Source organism: Globicephala melas, chromosome 11 (assembly GCF_963455315.2).
Source record: "Globicephala melas chromosome 11, mGloMel1.2, whole genome shotgun sequence".
Classification (NCBI taxonomy): domain Eukaryota; kingdom Metazoa; phylum Chordata; class Mammalia; order Artiodactyla; family Delphinidae; genus Globicephala; species Globicephala melas.
Genome location: NC_083324.2, coordinates 97,334,716 through 97,355,185, shown reverse-complemented (window position 1 = coordinate 97,355,185; position 20,470 = coordinate 97,334,716). Strand labels below are relative to the sequence as shown.

At 44.4% G+C, this 20,470-nt stretch overlaps 1 long non-coding RNA gene across 1 annotated transcript; it reads right to left on the bottom strand.

Annotated features, from left to right (window-relative positions):
• Window positions 1–15,552: 15,552 nt before the first annotated feature.
• On the bottom strand, window positions 15,553–18,556 carry LOC115866035 (uncharacterized). The gene is made up of 3 exons (XR_004044489.2): window positions 18,444–18,556; window positions 17,568–17,805; window positions 15,553–15,767 (listed from the first exon to the last, which is right to left on the bottom strand). It is a non-coding gene; the product is annotated as an uncharacterized lncRNA (long non-coding RNA).
• Window positions 18,557–20,470: the final 1,914 nt, after the last annotated feature.

Below are 20,470 nucleotides of genomic sequence, written 5' to 3'. Positions count from 1 at the left end.
CATCAAAGGGAGAACATAAAAAAGAAGGTACATGCCTGTAAATCTTTCTGGAACTCAGAAAGAAATGAACTAGGTCCGCTTATATATGTATAATAAATCTCAGAAACATGACGAATTAAAAACGTAAGCAAAACAGAAGGTATAACAAGACGTATGTAAGACCACACACAGAGGAACTGTACATACGGTCCACAAATATCTATATGCAAATAAAGGCATATGCAAATAAAGTGGCAGTTAATTAAAAGAACATGTTAAATGCACAGAATGTTCAAATACCTGTGAAAATCCTGAGTGATGAGCTCTCCTTAAATAGGAGAAATTAATAGCAACAACAACAATAATAATAGCAGCCAGTACTTATCAGTACTTTCCAGGTATTATTTCCAAGAATTTTTAAAGTATTAGCTCACAAAAATGAGATAGGTACCATCGTTACCCTAATTTTACAAATGAGAAGAACAGCCATAGAGGGTTAAGTATGTTTCTCCTGATCACATAAATTTTCGATGTTGAATACAAGATTTAGCAGCCCATTTCTAATGTGATATTTCTAAGCATCTGGGGCTGGGAAATCTAATTTCTAAGTTTCTTGGGATGGAATGTAAATTAAGAATAAATAGTTTCCACTTCGCACTAAAGGAACTAGAACTCCTTGGAGAAATGGCCGACTCCAGGTCTGGGGCAGGAAATGTATATGGTGAACCTGGGTCATCTTGTTACGCCAGAAGGAAAGGAAGCTATCAAGACAAATGGGGTCAGGTCACAAGGACACAGATCCAACTGGAGGAGGCTGCCATGGGCCAAAGAAGGGAAAATTTGAGTATCAGTAAAGCTAATAACTGCAAAGGATCGAAATAGGTTAAACTTATAAACATCCAAGGGCTCATAATGACACTAAAGAAAATGAAAACAGTAAAAGCAAAAAGCCCACGAACGTCAACGGTCAATTGGAATTACAGGGCCCAATGAAAATTCAAAAGGAAAGGAAAGCATCAAGTGTTTGTCCTTCCTTTCTTATATTTATCCTCTCAGGGAAAATAAAGACGTTTGGGGAAAACGTCTCCTTTCTCAGCAGATTTCCAGTTACTCAATGAAGAAGAAATTAGAAAATCCCATTTTGCAACCCCTAATGAGTCCAGGCAATAGGTCATCAATGGATTGATGTCCCTATCTATCTATCTATCTATCTATCTATCTATCTATCTATCTATCGTCATCGATCTCAACTATCTGCTGATGCATCACAAACCACCATCCTGTTGGGCAGCTGGGGTCCCTAACGTAGCTACATTCTTCTGGGAACCCAGCCAGGGCTGGAATGTCCAAGATGGCTCCACTGACATTGGGGGCTGTCACCAGGGAGCCTTGAGTATCCTCCAGGGGGTTCTCTTCATTCACAGACTGTCCCAAGCTTCTTCACGTGGTGGTTGGTTTCCACGAGGGTGGAGGCAGAAGCTGTCAAAGCTGGTGGGTCTCTTAAGGACTAAACCCACAAGGGACACAGTGTCACCTCTGCTGCCTTCTATTGGTTGAAGCAAAAAACAAAGTCATTCCAGGTGCAGAGGGAGAGGAAACAGACTCCAGTGCTGACGAGAGGCATGGCCAGCCTTGGGAACAGTTTAACACTGTCTGCCTCTTAGCCACAATAGTTTGCATCCCTTCCACGTGCAAAATACACTCAGTTTCCCCCGAATGTCTCCATTTTGTCATCATCTCAAAGTCTAGGATTTTGTGATCTAAACCAGGTCCTCAAGTGCAACTCCTACTGACCTGGGAACTACGAACTAAGGAGATAAGTTATCTCCACTCCATATGCCCAACGTGCAACGGCAAGTCGGCAGTGGGCACCCCTGGTTGAAAGAGGGAAGAATGGGAACCACATGGCAGTCACTCTTCCACAACAATTCTGAACCCAGACAGACACATACCTGTTCCCACAATTCTGGGGCCAGAGGTGGGAGGAATTACTGGTGGTGATCTTTGGAGACAATATATTACAGATACTAAAGTCTTTAGCTGAAAAGTTGGTGAAGAACTTCATGCTGGAGAGTTCGGGCTGACACTCTGTGAATCTAATAACCAGTCTGGGCAGTTCTCAAAGTGGGGCAACCAGAATTCTGAACCTTGTGACACGGCATCACTCAGCAAATATTTCTGTCCAAAAATTGATCCTGAATCTCTTCAAACATTTAGATCAGACAAGTAACTTACAGGAAACACGACAGCTAGAGGAACAAGTTAAACAGCACAAAGGAGCAATTAGCCGGATCTAGAATGCACGACATTCTACAAGATAAATGACCTTGTTTCCTCATCAAATCAAAGACATTAAAAATAAACAGAGATGGGGCTTCCCTGGTGGCACAATGGTTGAGAATCTGCCTGCTAATGCAGGGGACACGGGTTCGAACCCTGGTCTGGAAGGATCCCACATGCTGCGGAGCAACTAGGCCCGTGAGCCACAACTACGGAGTCTGCACATCTGGAGCCTGTGCTCCGCAACAAGAGAGGCCACGATAGTGAGAGGCCTGCGCAGCACGATGAAGAGTGGCCCCCGCTTGCCACAACTAGAGAAAGCCCTCGCACAGAAACGAAGATCCAACACTGCAAAAATAAATAAATTAATTAATAATTAAAATAATTAATAAACTCCTATCCCCAACATCTTCTAAAAAAATAAATAAAAATAAATAAAATAGAGATGGAAAAAACCTAAATGTCCACCGACAGAGGAATGGATAAAGAAGTTGTGGCACACATATACAATGGAATATTACTCAGCCATAAAAAAGAACGAAATAATGCCATTTGCAACGGCATGGATGGGCCTAGAGACTGTCATATGGAGTGAAGTTAAGTCAGACAGAGAAAGACAAATATCATATGATATTGCTTATACGTAGAATCTAAAAAAAATGGTACAAATGAACTTATTTACAAAACAGAAATAGAGTCACAGATGTAGAAAACAAATATGGTTACCGGGGGGAAAGCAGAGGAGGGGCATAAATTGGGAGACTGGGATTGACAAATACACACTACTATGTATAAAATGGATAACTACTAAGGACCTACTGTATAGCACAGGGAACTCTTCTCAGTACTCTGTAATGACCTATATGGGAAAAGAATCTAAAGAAGAGTGCATATATGTGTATGTATGACTGATACATTTTGCTGTACAGCAGAAACTAATGCAACATTGTAAATCAACTATACTCTAATAAAAATTAAAAAAACCTAAAAAACAGTGACCAAGACAGACAGAAAAAACAAAAACCAAACAGAGAGGAGCTGTTAGAGAATAAAACAGCATTAAGAGGCATAGCAGTCAAATGCAATGTGTGGACCTTATCTGAACCCTGATTCAAACAAAACAACCGCAAAATCACACCCTTCAGGCAATCAGCAAACTTTAATTATAGTCAGCCTACTAGATGATATCAAGGAATTATTGTTAATTTTATTAGGTGTGATAATAGCATGGTGACTATGTGAAAAAGAAATAAAAAGGTCCTGTCAGTTGGAGATGCATACGGGATTGTTTACGAGTAAAATACCATAAAGTCTGGGGTTTGCTTTAAAATATTCCAGACAAAATAAATGGGGCAGGGCGGGAATGGGGCAAATAAAATAAATAGATAGAATGTTGGTAATTGTTGAAGGTGGCAGATGGGTAGATAGGAGTTCTTTCCACTCCTGTGCATGTTTGAACATTTGCCTAATAAAAGTTGAAAAAAAAGAGAGAGAACATTTTTCTGAATTGGGGTGAACTCGAGACTTCTCTAAATAAATAAACAAAGTGCCCGTGCTCGGGTGCAGCAGCTTTCGGGGTCTCAGCAATGACACATGGCCCTGAATTTGGCTTATTTCTGCATCTCAGCTGGGTGAGGGGGAGTGGAGATTGTGGTTAACTCAGGATGAGACAAGCTTTGAGTTTATTTAATAGCTCGAATCCACTCCTTATTCCTGGCACTCTTTATTGAAAATCAAATAATCCATTGGCTTATGTTGGACCAATCTGTCAATCAATCAATCAATCAATCAATCAAGGATTTATGGGGTTCCCTTACTTTGAAAAAAATAATATTTATTATTTTAAAGTAACACATGCACGTAGTTTTAAGAAGTCAAACAGTTCTACACAATTTGCAACCAGAAAGAACCAGTGGCTCTTTGCTCTTCCCTACTTGGCTTTCCTCTTGCCAGAGGGGTGTGACTTCTAACTTTCAGTTCTTTCGCATGGTGTTTATTTCCATATGTCAAAATAATCTGTTTATCCTATTTCTCTCTTTGACTTTCCAATTTTAGATGTCACCCTTTGGCCTCCTACTGAAGCAAGTGAGGAGTTAGCTCTCTTACATCGCCCTCCCCACACCCAGACTTGTGTCTTTCCCTATTTTCCCAACACCTTTGGTTTTTTTGTTAAATCAATATTCTGTGTTTGCACCATGAGAACCAGGTAAATATTGTTCACAGCCCAGCCAAAGAGCGAACTCAGAGTCTATTTTCTTTCTTCTGAAATGTTTCGGTTTCTCAGATGCTATTAATTGTCTCATCTGGTCATCTATTCATTGGCTTAGTTTCCTGGGGACCTGTGGCTCCGACCCCCTATTGCAGTTGTGAAAGTCCAGTATGTTCTAAAGATACTCAAACATGTCAGGTGTTTGATTCCATAGTTTTTTTCTTTCCTGGAGATGTCTCTCTTGGATACCTCTATCCTCCAGCTCCAGAATGAACTGGTCACTCTGCAGGCCCACTTTGCAATGTCACATGGAGCTTCCTTTCATCTCTTTCCTTTGCTAGATCCCTTGCTTCCTGGATTTGCTCCCATGTGTAGGGGGAGCACACTTTCCTGTAGTTTCTTGAGAGAAGACATGTGGGGGGCAGGGATAATGAGTGTTACATATAAGAGAAAATGAAGAGGCAGGTCTGTCTTATCACAGGTCAAGTTCACCTAGTTTTAGGTCTTATGTTTAAGTCTATGTTCCATTCTGAGTTAATTTTTGTGTATAGTGTGGAGTCAGAGTTCAACTTTATTTTTCTGCATGTATTTTTTTTAATTGAAAGTATAATTGATTTACAATATTGTGTTAGTTTCAGGTGTACAGAAAAGTGATTCAGTTATATATATATATATATGTATTTTTTTCAGATCCATTTCCATTATAGGTTATTACAAGATACTGAATATAGTTTCTTGTGCTATACAGTAGGTCCTTGTTGTTTATCTATTTTATATGCAGTAGTGTGTATCTGTTAATCCCATACTCCTAATTTATCCCTCCCCCCTTTCCTTTTGGTAACCATAAGTTTGTTTTCTATGTCTGTGAGTCTGTTTCTGTTTTGTAAATAAGTTCATCTGTATTATTTTTTAGATTCCGCATATAAGTGATATCACATGATATTTATCTTTCTCTGACTTACTTCACCTAGTCTGATCATCTCTAGGTCCATCCATGTTGCTCCAAATGGCATCATTTCATTATTTTTTATGGCTGAGTAATAGTCCATTGTGTATATACACCACATCTCCTTTATCCACTCACCTGTCAATGACACTTAGGTTGCATCCATGTCTTAGCTATTGTAAATGGTGGTATTATGAACATTGGGGTGCATGTATCTTTTCTAATTAGAGTTTTCATCTTTTCCGAATATATACCCAGGGGTGGGATTGCTGGATCATACGGTGACTCTGTTTTTAGTTTTTTAAGGAACCTCCATACTACTCTCCATTACTGGCTGCACCAGTTTACATTCCCACCAACAGTGTAAGAGTGTTCCTGAAAAAGCTGTTCATTCCCCCGTTTAATTGTTCTGGTCACCCTTAACTTTTATTGGCCAGTTTTAATTATTCTCAGCTTTTTATTTTTTTCCCCCGATATCAGTTAAACTTGGTAATAATCATCCAATTTCGTTGTCCTCATAGTCACTATTTCCTCTATATTTCTTGATCAGTATCAATGCGAAAATTCTAAAGTATTACCAAAAGGAACCCAGCAGCGCATTAAAGCAAATGCATTACAACCAACTGGAGATCATGTAGAATTCAATTTTTCTTGTTTTTTTAAGAAATCTTATTGATTCCCCCCCCAAATTATGGTAAATATATAGATTAATTTGGGGAGAATTGCTGTTTAATAAAATTGAGGGTTCCCATCTAAAAACAGCATATATTTTATCATTTATTCAACTCTTACTTTGTAAAAAAAATTTTATAAAGATCTTTTACATCTCTAACTCAGAGCTAAAACTATAAATCTCTTAGAAGAAAAGAGTAAATCCTTGTGGACTTGAGTTAGGCAATGGATTTCTTCTCTATTTCATGGTACTTTTATAAATATAATTTTTTTCATCTTTTTCTGACTGGCTACTGTTTATATGTATCTAGTCACATTATACTGCATTTCCTTGTATAATACTTTTCAGTTGATTTGCTTATGTTTTGTAGTGATATCCTGTGTGGCTTATATTAATTGGTTTCCCAATGTCAGTCTTTTCTTTGCTATTCCTAAGGGTGATTGAGCTGGAGTTTTCTTCTGTTATTATCTTTGACAGGTTTTTGTATGAAGGTATGGCAGCTTCATAAAAAAGAATTGGGATGTTTTCTTATTTGTCTATGATCTAGAAGAGTTTAAATAGATTTGGGAGTTATTTAGCCCTTATAGGCTTAGGCCTCTGCAGGGCCATGTGAGCTTTCTCAGGGTGAGTGTGTGTGTGTGTGTGTGTGTGTGTGTGTGTTTTCGGGGGGCGTCGTTAGCTCCTTGACAGATGTCTTAATTCTTTCTATGGTAATTAGACTGTTACCCTTTCCCCCCCTCTTCTGGGGTTGGTTTTGCGATTTATACTTTCCTAGGAAAAGCATCTGTTAAAAATGTACATACATATATACAGGCTGAGTACAAACCTGATATATCACAGCCACTGATGTGTTCGATTTCACTGGTACACCATCCAAGTTCGCCTCAGATGCCAGTTGCAGTAATTCACCTGCTACCTCCTACCTCGGGCGATCTGGGCTCCAGCCACTGTCCATGATGAGGTTCCCATTGGCAGCTGGACAGCAGGTGATCCAACTCCAAATTCCCAACTCAATTTGTTTTGTTACCCGACTCCCATTTATATATCTTAAAAATAATACTGGCTGGTGTTCCCCCCCCCCTTTTGGCTTCTTCAGGGTTTGAAGTGGGGGAGTGAGAAGATATAAGGCCAGGAAGCATCTCACTCGGTTAGCGCTGCTGTGGGCTGCCATGGACTCTCCTTGGGTTTGGATCCGGGTGGCGGTGATGGGCGCGGGTAGAGCTGCTCCCTTTTGCACTCTGGACACACTCAGGAGGTACAAATCCTGAGCAGACTAAGATGTCCATAGCAAACACACTCCCCTTTCTGCTGACTGGTCTCAGTGAGGACATGTATCCCGATTCTAGTCCATGGACTTGACAAGATGTTCCCAGGGGCCACTGGTGTAAAAAGATTCGTAGCCTCTGTCCTGTCTGTAGGCGATGTCTGTGCTTGCTATAGTCACCTTGCTACCTACCCGTCTGAGGATGAAGCCAACACATGGAAGAGGGCAGAGCTAAGAGAATTGCAGGAACTGGGCTGACATCCTGATGGGCCTAGAGCTGCCCTACTTGGGCACTTTGTATGTGAAAAACTCAGTCCCTTATCATCTACAACAACAGGTACACAAGGATGTTAAAGTTGAGCTCTGTCTGTTCCATATTCACCTAATGCACCATGGTAATCGATGCCAGCTACTCCCACAAGCCACAGTAAAAATCACTTGTGTAGGCCTTGAAAAAGCGCTGTCAAAAAAGCAGTTTTGCAACCTTTGGTCCCTCATATAACCAAGAGTATAAAAAGCAAGGATCCAGGAGGTTTGAGATCACAGGTTTTTGGAGAGAGTGGTTAGTGTTCTGTGATTTCTACTCTCATCCCATGAGGAAGTGATGGGAGTGCCTTTCCCACTTTCCTTCACTTCCAGCCCTAGGAAGAGAGGCTTTAATGGGACCCCTCAAGGAAGTAGATATTTAACTCCTGGAGCTTAAGGGACCTGGTAGAATGATGTGTGATTCATGCCTAAAAATAGCTAAAGGATGTGAGACCATGGTTGGGAATGGCCTGGACCCTCAGGGGCAAAGAGTTCCATGGAGCAGATGTGTACCTTGTCTCATGGTAGTTCCCGTGGGTTCTTAGATGTTTCCTGTGATGGGCTGAATTGTGTCCTCCTAAATTCATATAATGAAGTATTAACCCCCAGGACCTCAGAATGGGACTGTATTTGGACATAAGGTCTTTAAAGATGTAATTAAGTTAAAGTGAGGTCATTGGGGTGGGCCCTAATCTAATCTAACTGGTGTCCTTATAAAAGGAGGGACTAGCACATAGATTTGTGTCTGTACAGAGGATAGACCACGTTGAGACCCACAGAGAGGATGGCCATCTACAAGCAAAAGTGTATGCGTCTGCTTGGGCTGCCATAATAAAATACCACAGACTAGGAGGCTTAAACAACAGACATTTATTTTTTCACAGTTCTGGAGACTAGAAATCCATGATTAGGGTGCCAGCAGTGTTGGTATCTGGTGAGAGCTCTCTTCCTGGTTTGCAGATGTCTGCCTTCTCTCTGTGTCCTCACATGGCCTTTCCTTCACATGATGGGGGAGGGTGGGGGGGTGGGAGGGACACTGATGTCTCTTCCTTTTCTTACAAAGACACTAATCCTATCAGATTAGAGCCCCACCCTTATAACCTCATCTAAACCCTAATTACCTCCCTAAAGGTCCCATCTCCAAATACAGTCACATTGGGAGTTAAGGCTTCAACCTATGAATTTTGTGGGGCCGCGGGGGGGGGGGGAACGCAATTTAGTCTATAATACAAGAAAAGAGACCTCAAAAGAAACCAACTCTGCTGCCACCTTGATCTGGGACTTCTAGCCTTTAGAAATGTGACAATAGGGACTTCCCCGGTGACGCAGTGGTTAAGAATCCACCTGCCCTTGGAAGGGACACGGGTTTGATCCCTGGTCCGGGAAGATCCCACATGTCGCGGAGCAACTAAGCCCGTGCGTCATAACTACTGAGCTCGCATGCCTAGAGCCCGCGAGCCACGACTGCTGAGCCCGCATGCCTAGAGCCCGTGCTCCGCAACAAGAGAAGCCACTGCAATGCGAAGCCTACGCACCGCAACGAAGAGTAGCCCCCACTCACCGCAACTAGAGAAAGCCCGTGCACAGCAACGAAGACCCAACACAGCCAAAATAAATAGATAAATTAATTAATTAAATAAATTTAAGTATAGTTGATTTCCAGTATGGTGTTAGTTTCAGGCGTACAGCACAGTGATTCCCCTATCTACCTATCTGAAAAAGAATATATCTATGTATGTATAACTGAATCACTGTGCTGTACGCCTGAAACTAACACCGTATTGGAAGTCAACTTTACTTCAATAAAAAAAATAATGGATGTAATTCCCATTGTTCTACATCCTGTCAACACTTAAAAAAAACTAAGTGGCTTAGACATGCTATTGGTGATGGGGGGTTGAAGCCAGGTGACCAGGGATGTAAAAGGACCTGGGGAGAGAGAGGTGGGAGACACCCAGCGTTTGACAAGGAAAGAGTGAGGAAAATAGGAATAGATTCGAGACTGTGGTCGTGAACCCTTCTCAAAGGCTATTACTTTTCCTAATTTTAAAATCCCAAAGAAAGGCTTTTCTGAATTTGCTTAATTTGAGAAAATTTTGAAAATATATGAAGTTTGGCAGAAATACCAGAATAATTTGATTTTACAGATCCTAGTCGATAGTCGTATTTGTTTGCTAGGGCTGCTGTTCCGGGCAGGGCTGGTTCTTTCTGAGGCTGTGAGGGAAAAATCAGTTCCAGGCCTCTCTCCTTGGCTTGTAGATGGCCATCTTCTGCGTGTGTCCTCACCTGGTCTCCCCTCTGTGCATGTGTCTATGTCCTAATCTCTTTTTAGAAGGACACCTGTCCATGACCTCATTTTAACTTAAATACATCTTTAAAGGTCCTACCTCCAAACACAGTCTCATTCATAAGTACTGGGGGTTAGAACTTCAACATATGAATTTCTTTGGGTGGGAGCAGGACACAATTCAGGTCGTAACCCCAGTGACCATCTCAACTGGGTTGTACAGCCAGATGGTTCCCTGTAACCAATATCGCCCATCTCCATTGCAAGAACGGTCCAGGTGGCCACTGCTGACCCCCGCCCTCAGCGCTCTCTCTCCTTCCTCAGTCCCTTTCATCATCTCCATGGTGACACATGTGTTATGCCCCTGGATCCTAGATTTGAACTGACTGCTCATTTATCCTGGGCGCACCCGCCTATTTGAATCATCTCAGGGCCACTCCTATTTCTTCCCTTGCTCGTTGGTCACTTGAACTTAAAGGCATTAAATAAACCGAGAGTTCAAAGCCACAGTGTGTATAATAATGTTTGGGGTTGGGGATGCAGACAGGGAACTTACCTAAAATGTCACAGTGTTTGTGGTCCTCTGGGTGAACTGAGGCATGCCTGGGAAGGAAAATGCAGGCCAGCGGAAGTTTTCCCCTGGGAGAGCCGTGCTCCTAGAGAGACATCCTGTTGACTTTGAGTCATTGCTGAGACGGTGTGTCAGCTCATGTTTTTTGAGAATTTGCTAATGACATAGTATCTCTATTAAATAGGTCTATAGAAAGGTAAAAATAGGTTAAGCATCTTGTAAATAGCTCTGGCTCACAGCAAAGTGGTGAAAGAGTAGTCAGTTTGTTTTAAGGCAGAATAAAGCTACTCTTCATCACCCCCAGCCACGCTGGTAATTCATCCCAGGACAAACAAGACATCTCCCAGCTAAAGAAAAGGAAAACCCTGTTCTTGACTAGATGGCTTCAGAAATATGCTCGGATTGGAGAGTTCCAACTTTTCCGGGACTGATTCTTACAGAGTCTAACCCTTGTGGTTTTTTGGTAGGAGGTAATTTCTGGGCTGGTTATGATTTGAAGGCGCTGGCCCACAGCTCAACCTTGCTTAAATTAGAACAAGATGTCACCAGTGGTCTTGCTTCCACAGTAGACACTTGAAAATAGACTCTCGTCGGACAGACGGGGTCAGGCCATTCCGTGGGACTCCTGTTAGTTTCCATGACTAGAAATGACATCAGCCTTCTGTCACTGCGTTTCAAGTGCCTTGTATCGTGGAAGAAGTGTGAGTTGTTGTGGGTGGGTTTTTTTTGTTTTGTTTTGCTTTTTTAAAGGAATGAAGGCAAGGGCAAAGAATTTTTCATAAAAACAAGTGACAAATTTCACTCAAGTTACTGACACATAAAAGGAGAAAATTAGTTTCTGCTTTGAAGCTAACCAGAAACAAATGGGACTGGTTCTCCAAAGGAAAAGTTGGAGTTTAGTTATGATACATCTCCTCCCAGAAATCTAGGAAATTATACATACTGTACCCTCTGTTTATAAGAATATGAATAACACGATTGTGTGCACAGGGTCAAGTGCAGTTCAGATGAGAATTTACTGCTGCGGAGTAGCAACAGCATAAAGGCAGAGAGAGCCACCATTAACCCCTTATTCACACCATCCAAATGTTTTCCTTTTACGAAATACTTAGATTGAAAGCTCCTTGAAGCCAGGAAATACATCTTCGATGTCTTTTCGATGTCTCCTCACATCCAGCTCGGGACACAGGGGGTGGGCACACGGTAGGTATTCCAGGGAATGATCCAGGAGAGAAGCAGTGTTTGCTTTTTTCATGGAGAGATGGGAATGGTTTTATCTGAGCTGTATTGTTCTGAGTCCTCTGGGGGCTGAGCAGTTGAGGGCTACAAGAACCATGAACTTTGTTTTTAATATATATTCTTTTCCATTATGGTTTATCCCAGGAGTTTGGATATAGTTCCCTGTGCTGTACAGTAGACGTTGTTGTTTATCCGTTCTAAATGTAATAGTTTGCATCTACTAACCCCAAACTAAAAATTAATAATAATAATAATGTCTGTATGTGTATAGCTGAGTCACTTTGCTGTACAGCAGAAATTAGCACAACATTGTAAATCAGCTACACTTCAACTAAAAAAAACATTAAGAAAAGAACCATGAACTCGCTCTAAGTGCGGCCGCTTCCTTCCACGCCTCCCGATAGGACAGTCCCCATGACTGCAACTGCTGTGTGCCCGGCTCTGTGCTGAGTGGGCCCCAGGCCTCCTACCCATTGACCATCCCAACCACCCAAGAGTGGGCACCGTCTTCACTTTGGAGATGAGGAAAGGGCGGCCCAGACCGGCTAAGCAGCTTGCCTGAGATCACGTAGAAAGGGACATGACCAGAACTTGCACTCAGGCTGGTCTGAGTCCAAAGGCCACCTCACCGTGCTGCCCTCCGCGATGCTCCCAAAGGGGTCATGCTTTGTTCCCAAAGTCGAGTAATGTGAAACACCGTGTGGTCACAGTTGGAGAGCTTGGGAGTAGAATCAGGCCAGCCGAGGGGTGGTGGGGATCTCGGGTAAACCCCAGCCTGTGACCCACTCCCTGGAGGGCTCTATTTCAAACAAGATTATCCTGGGCAGCCCTCAGCGGCAGGGCCACCAAGATCGCCAGAGCCAGGAACAGATGTGGGCAGAAGGAAGAAGCTGAAGGGGAGCGGGTGGAAGGCTGGGGCCGGAGCAGCCCCGGGGTGTGGGGGGTGGCGTGTGGGGGCAGGGAGGTGATGTTGAACTCCAGCCCTGGCCCGCCCTTGGGCCTCTGCAGGGGGAGGAGGGTGGGACCAGTTCAGGGAGGACCGTTTATAGGCATCTCAGGCCCTTTTACAGCACCAGCCGATGGTGCCACTTCCTTCTCCTCTAGTTTAAGGCCCCTCTGAGTCACGCGGGGCCATTCCAGCCACCTGCAGTCCCCAAGCTGGGGTGGGGAGGAAACGCAGGGTGGGCAGTGGAATAAGCTGCATTTGGAGTTGGGCGAATCCAGCTGTGATTTGGACCAGCTGTGGGCAGATCACTTACCAGCTCTGCATCCTCCTTGGGGGTAACCATGCCCACCTTACAGAACTCAAATCAAAATGGGTCCAAGCGTGTGAGGCGTTTAGAGTCATGTCTGCCACCTGAGAAATGTCTGAGGACTGTTATTGCCTGTTCTAGACTCACCCGTGCCCCGCCCCCCAGTTAGGAGTCTGCCCCTTGTGTGACCCTCCTGGGTCAGCCTGAGCTGGGGCACGCCTGCCTTGAGACCGGAGCCCTGGGCAGGAGGGAGTTTTCCTGCCCTTCTCCTGTGTTTCTGACTGGGATCCTAGTTTGAGGACGGGTGGTAATAAATTATTGGCAGCAGGAACGGCAGCGGTCTGGAGCGCAGTCACGGAGGACCAACTCTGTGCCAGGAACTGCACTCGGGACAGAGCAATGGCACGCATGGCCCCTGCCCTTAGGGACCTTACAATCCATCCGAAGAGAAAGGCACATTAGATAGTAAGTTAAGAACCCACATATGTGAGGTGCTGTGGTAGTGGGAGGCACCGAATGCTCTGAAGGGCAGGACACGGAGCAAAAGCTGGGGGCCGAGGATGACTTCCCCAGGAAGGTGCTGCCTCGGTTGAGTCTTAAAAATGGAGTAGGGGCTTCCCCGGTGGCGCAGTGGTTGAGAGTCCGCCTGCCGATGCAGGGGACACGGGTTCGTGCCCCGGTCCGGGAAGATCCCACATGCCGCGGAGCGGCTGGGCCCGTGAGCCATGGCCGCTGAGCCTGCGCGTCCGGAGCCTGTGCTCGGCAACGGGAGAGGCCACAGCAGTGAGAGGCCCGCGTACCGCAAAAAAAAAAAAAAAAAAAAAAAAATGGAGTAGAAGTTAAACACGCACCCCAGTGTTTATAGCAGCACTGTTTACAATAGCCAAGACATGAAAGCAACCTAAGTGTTTATCAACAGATGAATGGATAAAGAAGATGTGGTATAAATATATATATACACAACAGAACACTACTCAGCCATGAGAAAGGATGAATTAATGCCACCTGCAGCAACATGGATGGACCTAGAGATTATCATACTAAGTGAAGTCAGACAGAGACAAATATCATATGATATCGCTTACATGTGGAATCTAAAAAAACATGATACAAATGAACTTCTTTACAAAACAGAAACAGAGTCACAGGCAAAGAAAACAAATTTATGGTTACCAAAGGGGAAAGGAGGGGGAGGGAGAAATTTGGAGTTTGGGATTAACAGATACACACTACTATATATAAAACAGGTAAACACCAAGGACCTACTGCAGAGCACAGGGAATTATAGCCAATATCTGGTAATAACCTATAATGGAGAAGAATCTGAAAAATAATAGATAGGTGTATATATATGTGTGTGTGTGTATATGTACACACACACACACGTGTGTGTGTAACTGGATCACTCTGCTGTACACCTGAAACTAACGGAATATTGTAAATCAACTATACTTCAGTTTTTAAAAAATGAGTAGAACTTAGCCCATGTGGTGACCTCGCACCGGTCCACTTGGCTAAGCTGGAACTGCTCTCCCCAGAATCCCCTTTCCTGCAGGGTCCTGGGTTATGACCGACCACAGGAGACCCTTGCGGGGGGTCTGGAAGGTGGGAGAGGAGCCGCAGCCATGTTTGTGTCCAAACGTCGACGCAGGGCCAGCTGGAGCTCACCTGCGGTCGCAGGTCTGTGGACTTACCTTGCGGGTTGAGGCAGCAGCCAGGCTTGCAGGGACTTCCGTTGCCACTGGCCTGCCTCCTTCAGCCCCTCTGACCCCTGGACTGGGGCTGTGTTCAGCTCTGTGAAGAAGGGCACCAGCCTCCCCGAGGGCATCACCGTGCCATCGACGTGAGAGGCCGGCCTGGCCCCCCCACCCCCCCAGCTTTCTGGGCTCCCAGAGAAGCCACGCTGCACCCCACCTTTCCTTCCCACCTGCCCGCCCTGCGGACTTCAGCCTCAGCACCGAATGCAGAAACAGCCGTGAGGACACCATTTAACAGGCTCCCGCCGGTTGTTTGTGGGACTAACCCCCGTTCTATGTCACTCCCGTGGTTCTGTTTCTCCTGTGGAAACTTGACAGGTAGGTAGTTAAAGATGTCTGGGAAAATGGACCCGGCAGGAGGAAAAGAAGGAGCAGCGTCGTGAAACGGCAGAGGCTGTGCAAGGAGCACAGGTGGCTTGGTTATTTCCAGAAATAAGATGAAAAACAAGGAGAAGATGAGACTAGAAAAGGAGGAAATGGCCAGGCCATGGGAGGGACTCGAATGCCACGCAGGAAGTTTGGCCAATACAGGAAACAGCTGAATGTTTACACGTGCAGAAAACAGGCTTGGAGCAGTTTACATTACGCTATTTCTTGTTCTCTGAATAGCGTTCCACAGGACAAATCTTCTTTAGCATATGCTACTTGCTTTAAGAAATGCTGTTTTCTATTGTCAGAGCGCAAGACTTAGGTAACGTATTCTATGGGGCTAGGGTAGGTCATGATGTCTAATAAGTAAACCGCGGATGTCAGTGGCTTTACATCACAAAGGATTTTTATTGCTCACATCATGCTGGTCAGATGGCTTCCTTGGGTGGCTCCTTATCAAGCCGTGTCTCAGGGTTCCAGGATCCTTTGATCTTGTGACACTGCAATCTTAAATGTGGAGGCTGTGAGACTGCCAGAAGAGGGGACAAGATGGTGGCCAGTCCTGCTGGGGGGTGAGGGCAGGTGGGTCATCACCGGGCACGAACTTCCGACAGCTCACCCAACTGCTAGGAGGCTGGGAGACATGGGCCAGGAGGAGGAAAATAAAACAAGATCTGGTAAGTGCATGGCATTGTGTCTGCTGCCCTTATCAGCTTGGGAGCGCTTTTATTTATGGCTGCATCTCAGTAACACAGTAACTGTGTTAGCACATAGGTGGGATGCGTGAGCTTTTTTTTCCCATTGCACGGTTCAGATTTTCTACTCCTATTTCCATGCCTTTGTATATTCACAGACAAAAAAAATTAACTCTGATTTTCACATCACAACTGAATGCTGTTATCTGAGCCCTTAAAACGACACTTCTACTTTTATCTAGATGAGCTGGCCCTCTCTTCATAAACAACCTTTGTGTGGGACCAGGTATAGAAGGGACTCTCTCTCGAACACGTTTTCTTTGTTCTCTGGAATGATCACCTGGGTAACAGGGATTGTTTGGCTTAGAGAATATCAGCTAAGAAAAATGTAGAGTGGGGCTTCCCTGGTGGCGCAGTGGTTAAGAATCCGCCTGCCAATGCAGAGCACACGGGTTCAAGCCCTGGTCGGGGAAGATCCCACATGCCGCGGAGCAACTAAGCCCGTGCGCCACAACTACTGAGCCTGCGCTCTAGAGCCCGCGAGCCACAACTACTGAGCCCGCGCACCTACAGCCGGTGCTCCGCAACAAGAGAAGCCACCACAATGAGAAGCCCACACACCGCAGCGAAGAGTAGCCTCCGCTCGACGCGACTAGAGAAAGCCCGCGCGCAGCAACGAAGACCCAACACAGCCAAAAATAATTAAAAAAAAAAAAGTAGAGTGATAGTTTTTGATGATTATGTAAATGTGGAGAAAAAATAAGTTATTGGGATCCAAGAACATAATCACTCTTCCCATTTCTGTTCATCACTGGAGGGAGGATATCACTGGTATTTTGATTTACAGTTTTGAAAGTATTTTCCTATAGACACAGTGTTACAAATGGTGATGAGGTGTACCGCAAAGAGAACCACCAGTTGTGTACTTTCCAGGCATATGATGGATTAAGTAGGTGAAATCAAACCATTTTTACATTAATTGTTGCAATTGCTGTATTATAAATTCCAGACAAAGGACTTACACTTTTGAAAAAGGGCCTATTCTTTCCAATATTTAAGTGGTCCCAATTGTAAAATTTTCATGGCATGATGTCTTTAAGACCAAAATGATAAAGTACTTGGAAAACTAGAAGATACTGCACAAAGTATCATAATGTTTTAATTTTCTTGTAGAAAACCTCAGACTGAACATGTGACAGTGCAATGGTTAATTTTATGTGTCAACTTGGCTAGGCCATGGTACCCAGATGTTTGGTCAAACACCCGTCCAGATGTTGTGGTGAAGGTATTTTTCAGATGAGTTCACCATTTAAATCAGTAGACTCTGAATAAAGCAGATGCCCGCCATCATGTGGGTGGGCCTCATCCAATCAGTTGAAGGCCTTAGAAGAAAAGGACTGTGGTCCCCTGAGGAAAAAGGAATTATGCCTCCAGAGACCATCAGACTCAAGCTGCCCCAACAAGCTCTTCCCTGGGTCTCCAGCCTGCTGACCTGCCTTGCAAATATCAGACTTACCAGCCCCCAGAGTTGCATGAGCCAATTCCTTAAAATAAATCTCTGTGCGTGTGTGTGTGTGTGTGTGTGTGCGTGCACATACCCCATGGGTTCTGTTTCTCTGGAGAACGCTGACTAATAGAGATATATTTTCTAAGCAAAGGAAAACAGACAGTATTTACTAATTTGCATCTAAAATATTTGGGATTATACACCCACAGAATGTTCTTTGAGAGACACTAACCCAGTTGATGAAGGAATCTGATGTTTCTTGTTGATTTATCTGTGGCCATCCTCAGACTTCTCCTATTTTCTGTAAATCCTTTACAGCAGGTCCCACATCTGCATTCTCTGCTTGAGGGCAGAGCAGCCAAAACACTCTTAGTCAGGAGAACCCATAATCCAGTGATAAAACCAAGACGGTTCACCCTTAAATCTGCGGGGAGGATTGCTCATACTTCGTGCAAACTCTTCTTTCAACTCTGATAAGGAATTACATTCATGTTAGGTACACATGAGATACATTCCCGGAAACAAAGGAAATTGGCACTAACTACTGTTAAATAGCATTTAGGACACAAGCCAATGGAAGAAATGAAAATTTAAAATATGACGGAGACTCCTCTGACCTACCCCTCTCCGCCCAGGCTTGGCTGGAGTTCTGACGCTCTGTGTGATGTTCCGTGCTTGCAAAATGTCTGGGTGTTTGAACCAGAAGGCTCATGCAAAGAATAAAATGTCAGCTTTATGAAGGTGATTTGTATAGCGTGAGGTATTAGCTCCTAAACAGAAGGGAAACAGAAGGAAAGAGGTCCTGTAAAGAAGTAAGGCTGCTCAGGAAGCAGACCTGGTGACATGTCTAAAAGCATTCATGTCTGTCGAAGGAATTAAAATGAAACAGAAGTGAGAAGCCGTAAAGAAGTGCATGTAACAGAGGCTAATTTCCATGTCTTATCTAGGATGCATCTTAGGAAGCAGCCATTCTTTTCTGTGTTACGTTAGAAGACAGTGAGTTTGAAAAGATTAAAAAGGAAAGGGAAGATTAAAATGCCCGGGGGGGGGGGCGGCGGAGAAGAAGGACCAAATTAGGACTTAAACTCGTTCAAATCATTGTACGTACCCTCTTTTTCTTTCCTTCCTTTGGAATCTTGGGAAGTGGTGTGTATCTCCTAGATTAAAATGACCCATCAGAAACCTCGTAATGTCAGAAATTTGAGCCTTATGTAACATCCGCATTAAAGACACAGGCTACAGTGAATGCAGCTGCAGCCAGGAGTGATACTCGAGTAGATAAAAGGGAAAGGGGACTGCAGTACCGGCGTGGACTTAAAACGAAGGCTTGTCTTTGGGAAGGCACAGATGAGAACAGACGGGGAAACAGAAGAGAAATTTGCATGTACAGAGGAACTATGATAAGTTAAAACACGCAGGGAGTCAGCGTCTCTCTGGTTCCACGTAGCCTTACTGTGTGGGATCTCGGCTGAATGACAGTCTACCTTCCGCCTTTCTAAAGACAATAATAACTATTTTCATTTACATACTTATAAGGCAACGGTCCCCTCCCCTGCATAGTTAGCACAGCGCTTGGGATGCCACAGGCTCTCGATAGGCGGCTGGGAGATCAGATGATTTCCTCAAGAGATGTTCTAAAATTAAACCAATATTGTGACTTACTATCCCATGCGATTGTCAGAATTAAGTCCTGGGGGCTTGTTCTCAGTCTCAGGTTTTTGTTTTTGATTGTGTGTCCTTGGGCAATTTAAAAATCTCCCCAGGTCTCAGTTTCCTCATCCGTAGGGTCGACTAGATGGTCTTTTGATTCTTTCTGGCATTAAAGTTCTGATTCTATGAAACTAGCTTCTGGGTACCCAAAGCTTGAACTACATAAACCTTATTTTACAATTCCATCCAGTTCAACCATAAATATGCAAATAAATATTTCTTAAGTACACACTATGTGTGAGTCACCACACTAGGTGCTGGAGGTCTACGAGTCTGAGACTATGAAAGCCTGCCCTTGACGTCAAGAACAGACCCGCAGAAAGGGTGGAAGTAAATACTGGAAAGTTCCAGAACTCTTGAGGGAAGCCCTCCTTCTTGGGATGGTGATGTTTTAGAACTAGGGAAGCCGTGGTGTGTTGAAAGAAGGAAAGAGGGATGGAGGCTCAAAGGGTAGTGAATTCACATTATCACCAGAGATGGGGGAGAGCTTCACAGAGGAGGGAAACTCAGAGAGTGGTCGGGAAAGAGCACGTGTCTCTTGAGCGGGATTGCAGGGTTATGTACAGAAAAACAGCAAGGTCAGCTAGAAACGGTAAGCGTAGGCCATTTGCAGAGCGCCGTGAATGCAGAGCTGAATTGACTGTAAACATTTCTGAGCAAGGACGCGAGAGGATGTTACGTGGCAGATAAATCAGAAAACAGAGAGGAGGGGTGGAGGCAGCAGCCGCTCAGGAGGTGAGGCCTTGGGGTTGGCTGGCAGTAGCAGAGCCATCTCACCTTCACCCGCAGCTACCAGAATGCGTCGTGAAAAATGACCCCTGGTGAATCAGTGTGGGTGTGGGCAGTCTTTGGTACCCAGACTTGGTGCTTCTGAAGCTGCTTGCCTGTTTTGCTAGGGTCTCCGCTGAAAGTAGCTTTCCCAGCCTGCACTTGATGCAGCCCACGGTGGGGGAATTTGGCTTTCCTCCTGGCTGATCTCCTGTTGCTATATTTTTGGGCTGTTCCGCAGTGGTTTGGTTCATGTCTGGATGAAATAGCTCTGAAGGGAGTGGCTGTGGCTGGTTCTTTCTTTTCCCCATAAGGACACATCACATCATAAGGCGGCGTCGGAAACGGCAGGACCAGGGTCCCTCCGGCTTTGATGGTTGACTTAATTGCTTTTAAAATTTTTTGGCTGGCTGAGATAGCAAAACAAATGAGGCGGAAATCTTTATTTTTAGCTCTTCATCTTAATCACGCTGATTAAGTGATCATTGTTATTATATCAGGAAGATGATGCTCTGATGCATCCCGTCTCTTGTTTTCTTTCCTTCTTTTCAACCTGCCTGCTCATCTTTTTGGATTGTTTGTTTAAGCAACTCCTAGCGTTTGCTATGTCTCCTTGAAGTGGCAGCCCCGGAAATTTCACACCGCGAGGGCGGAGGG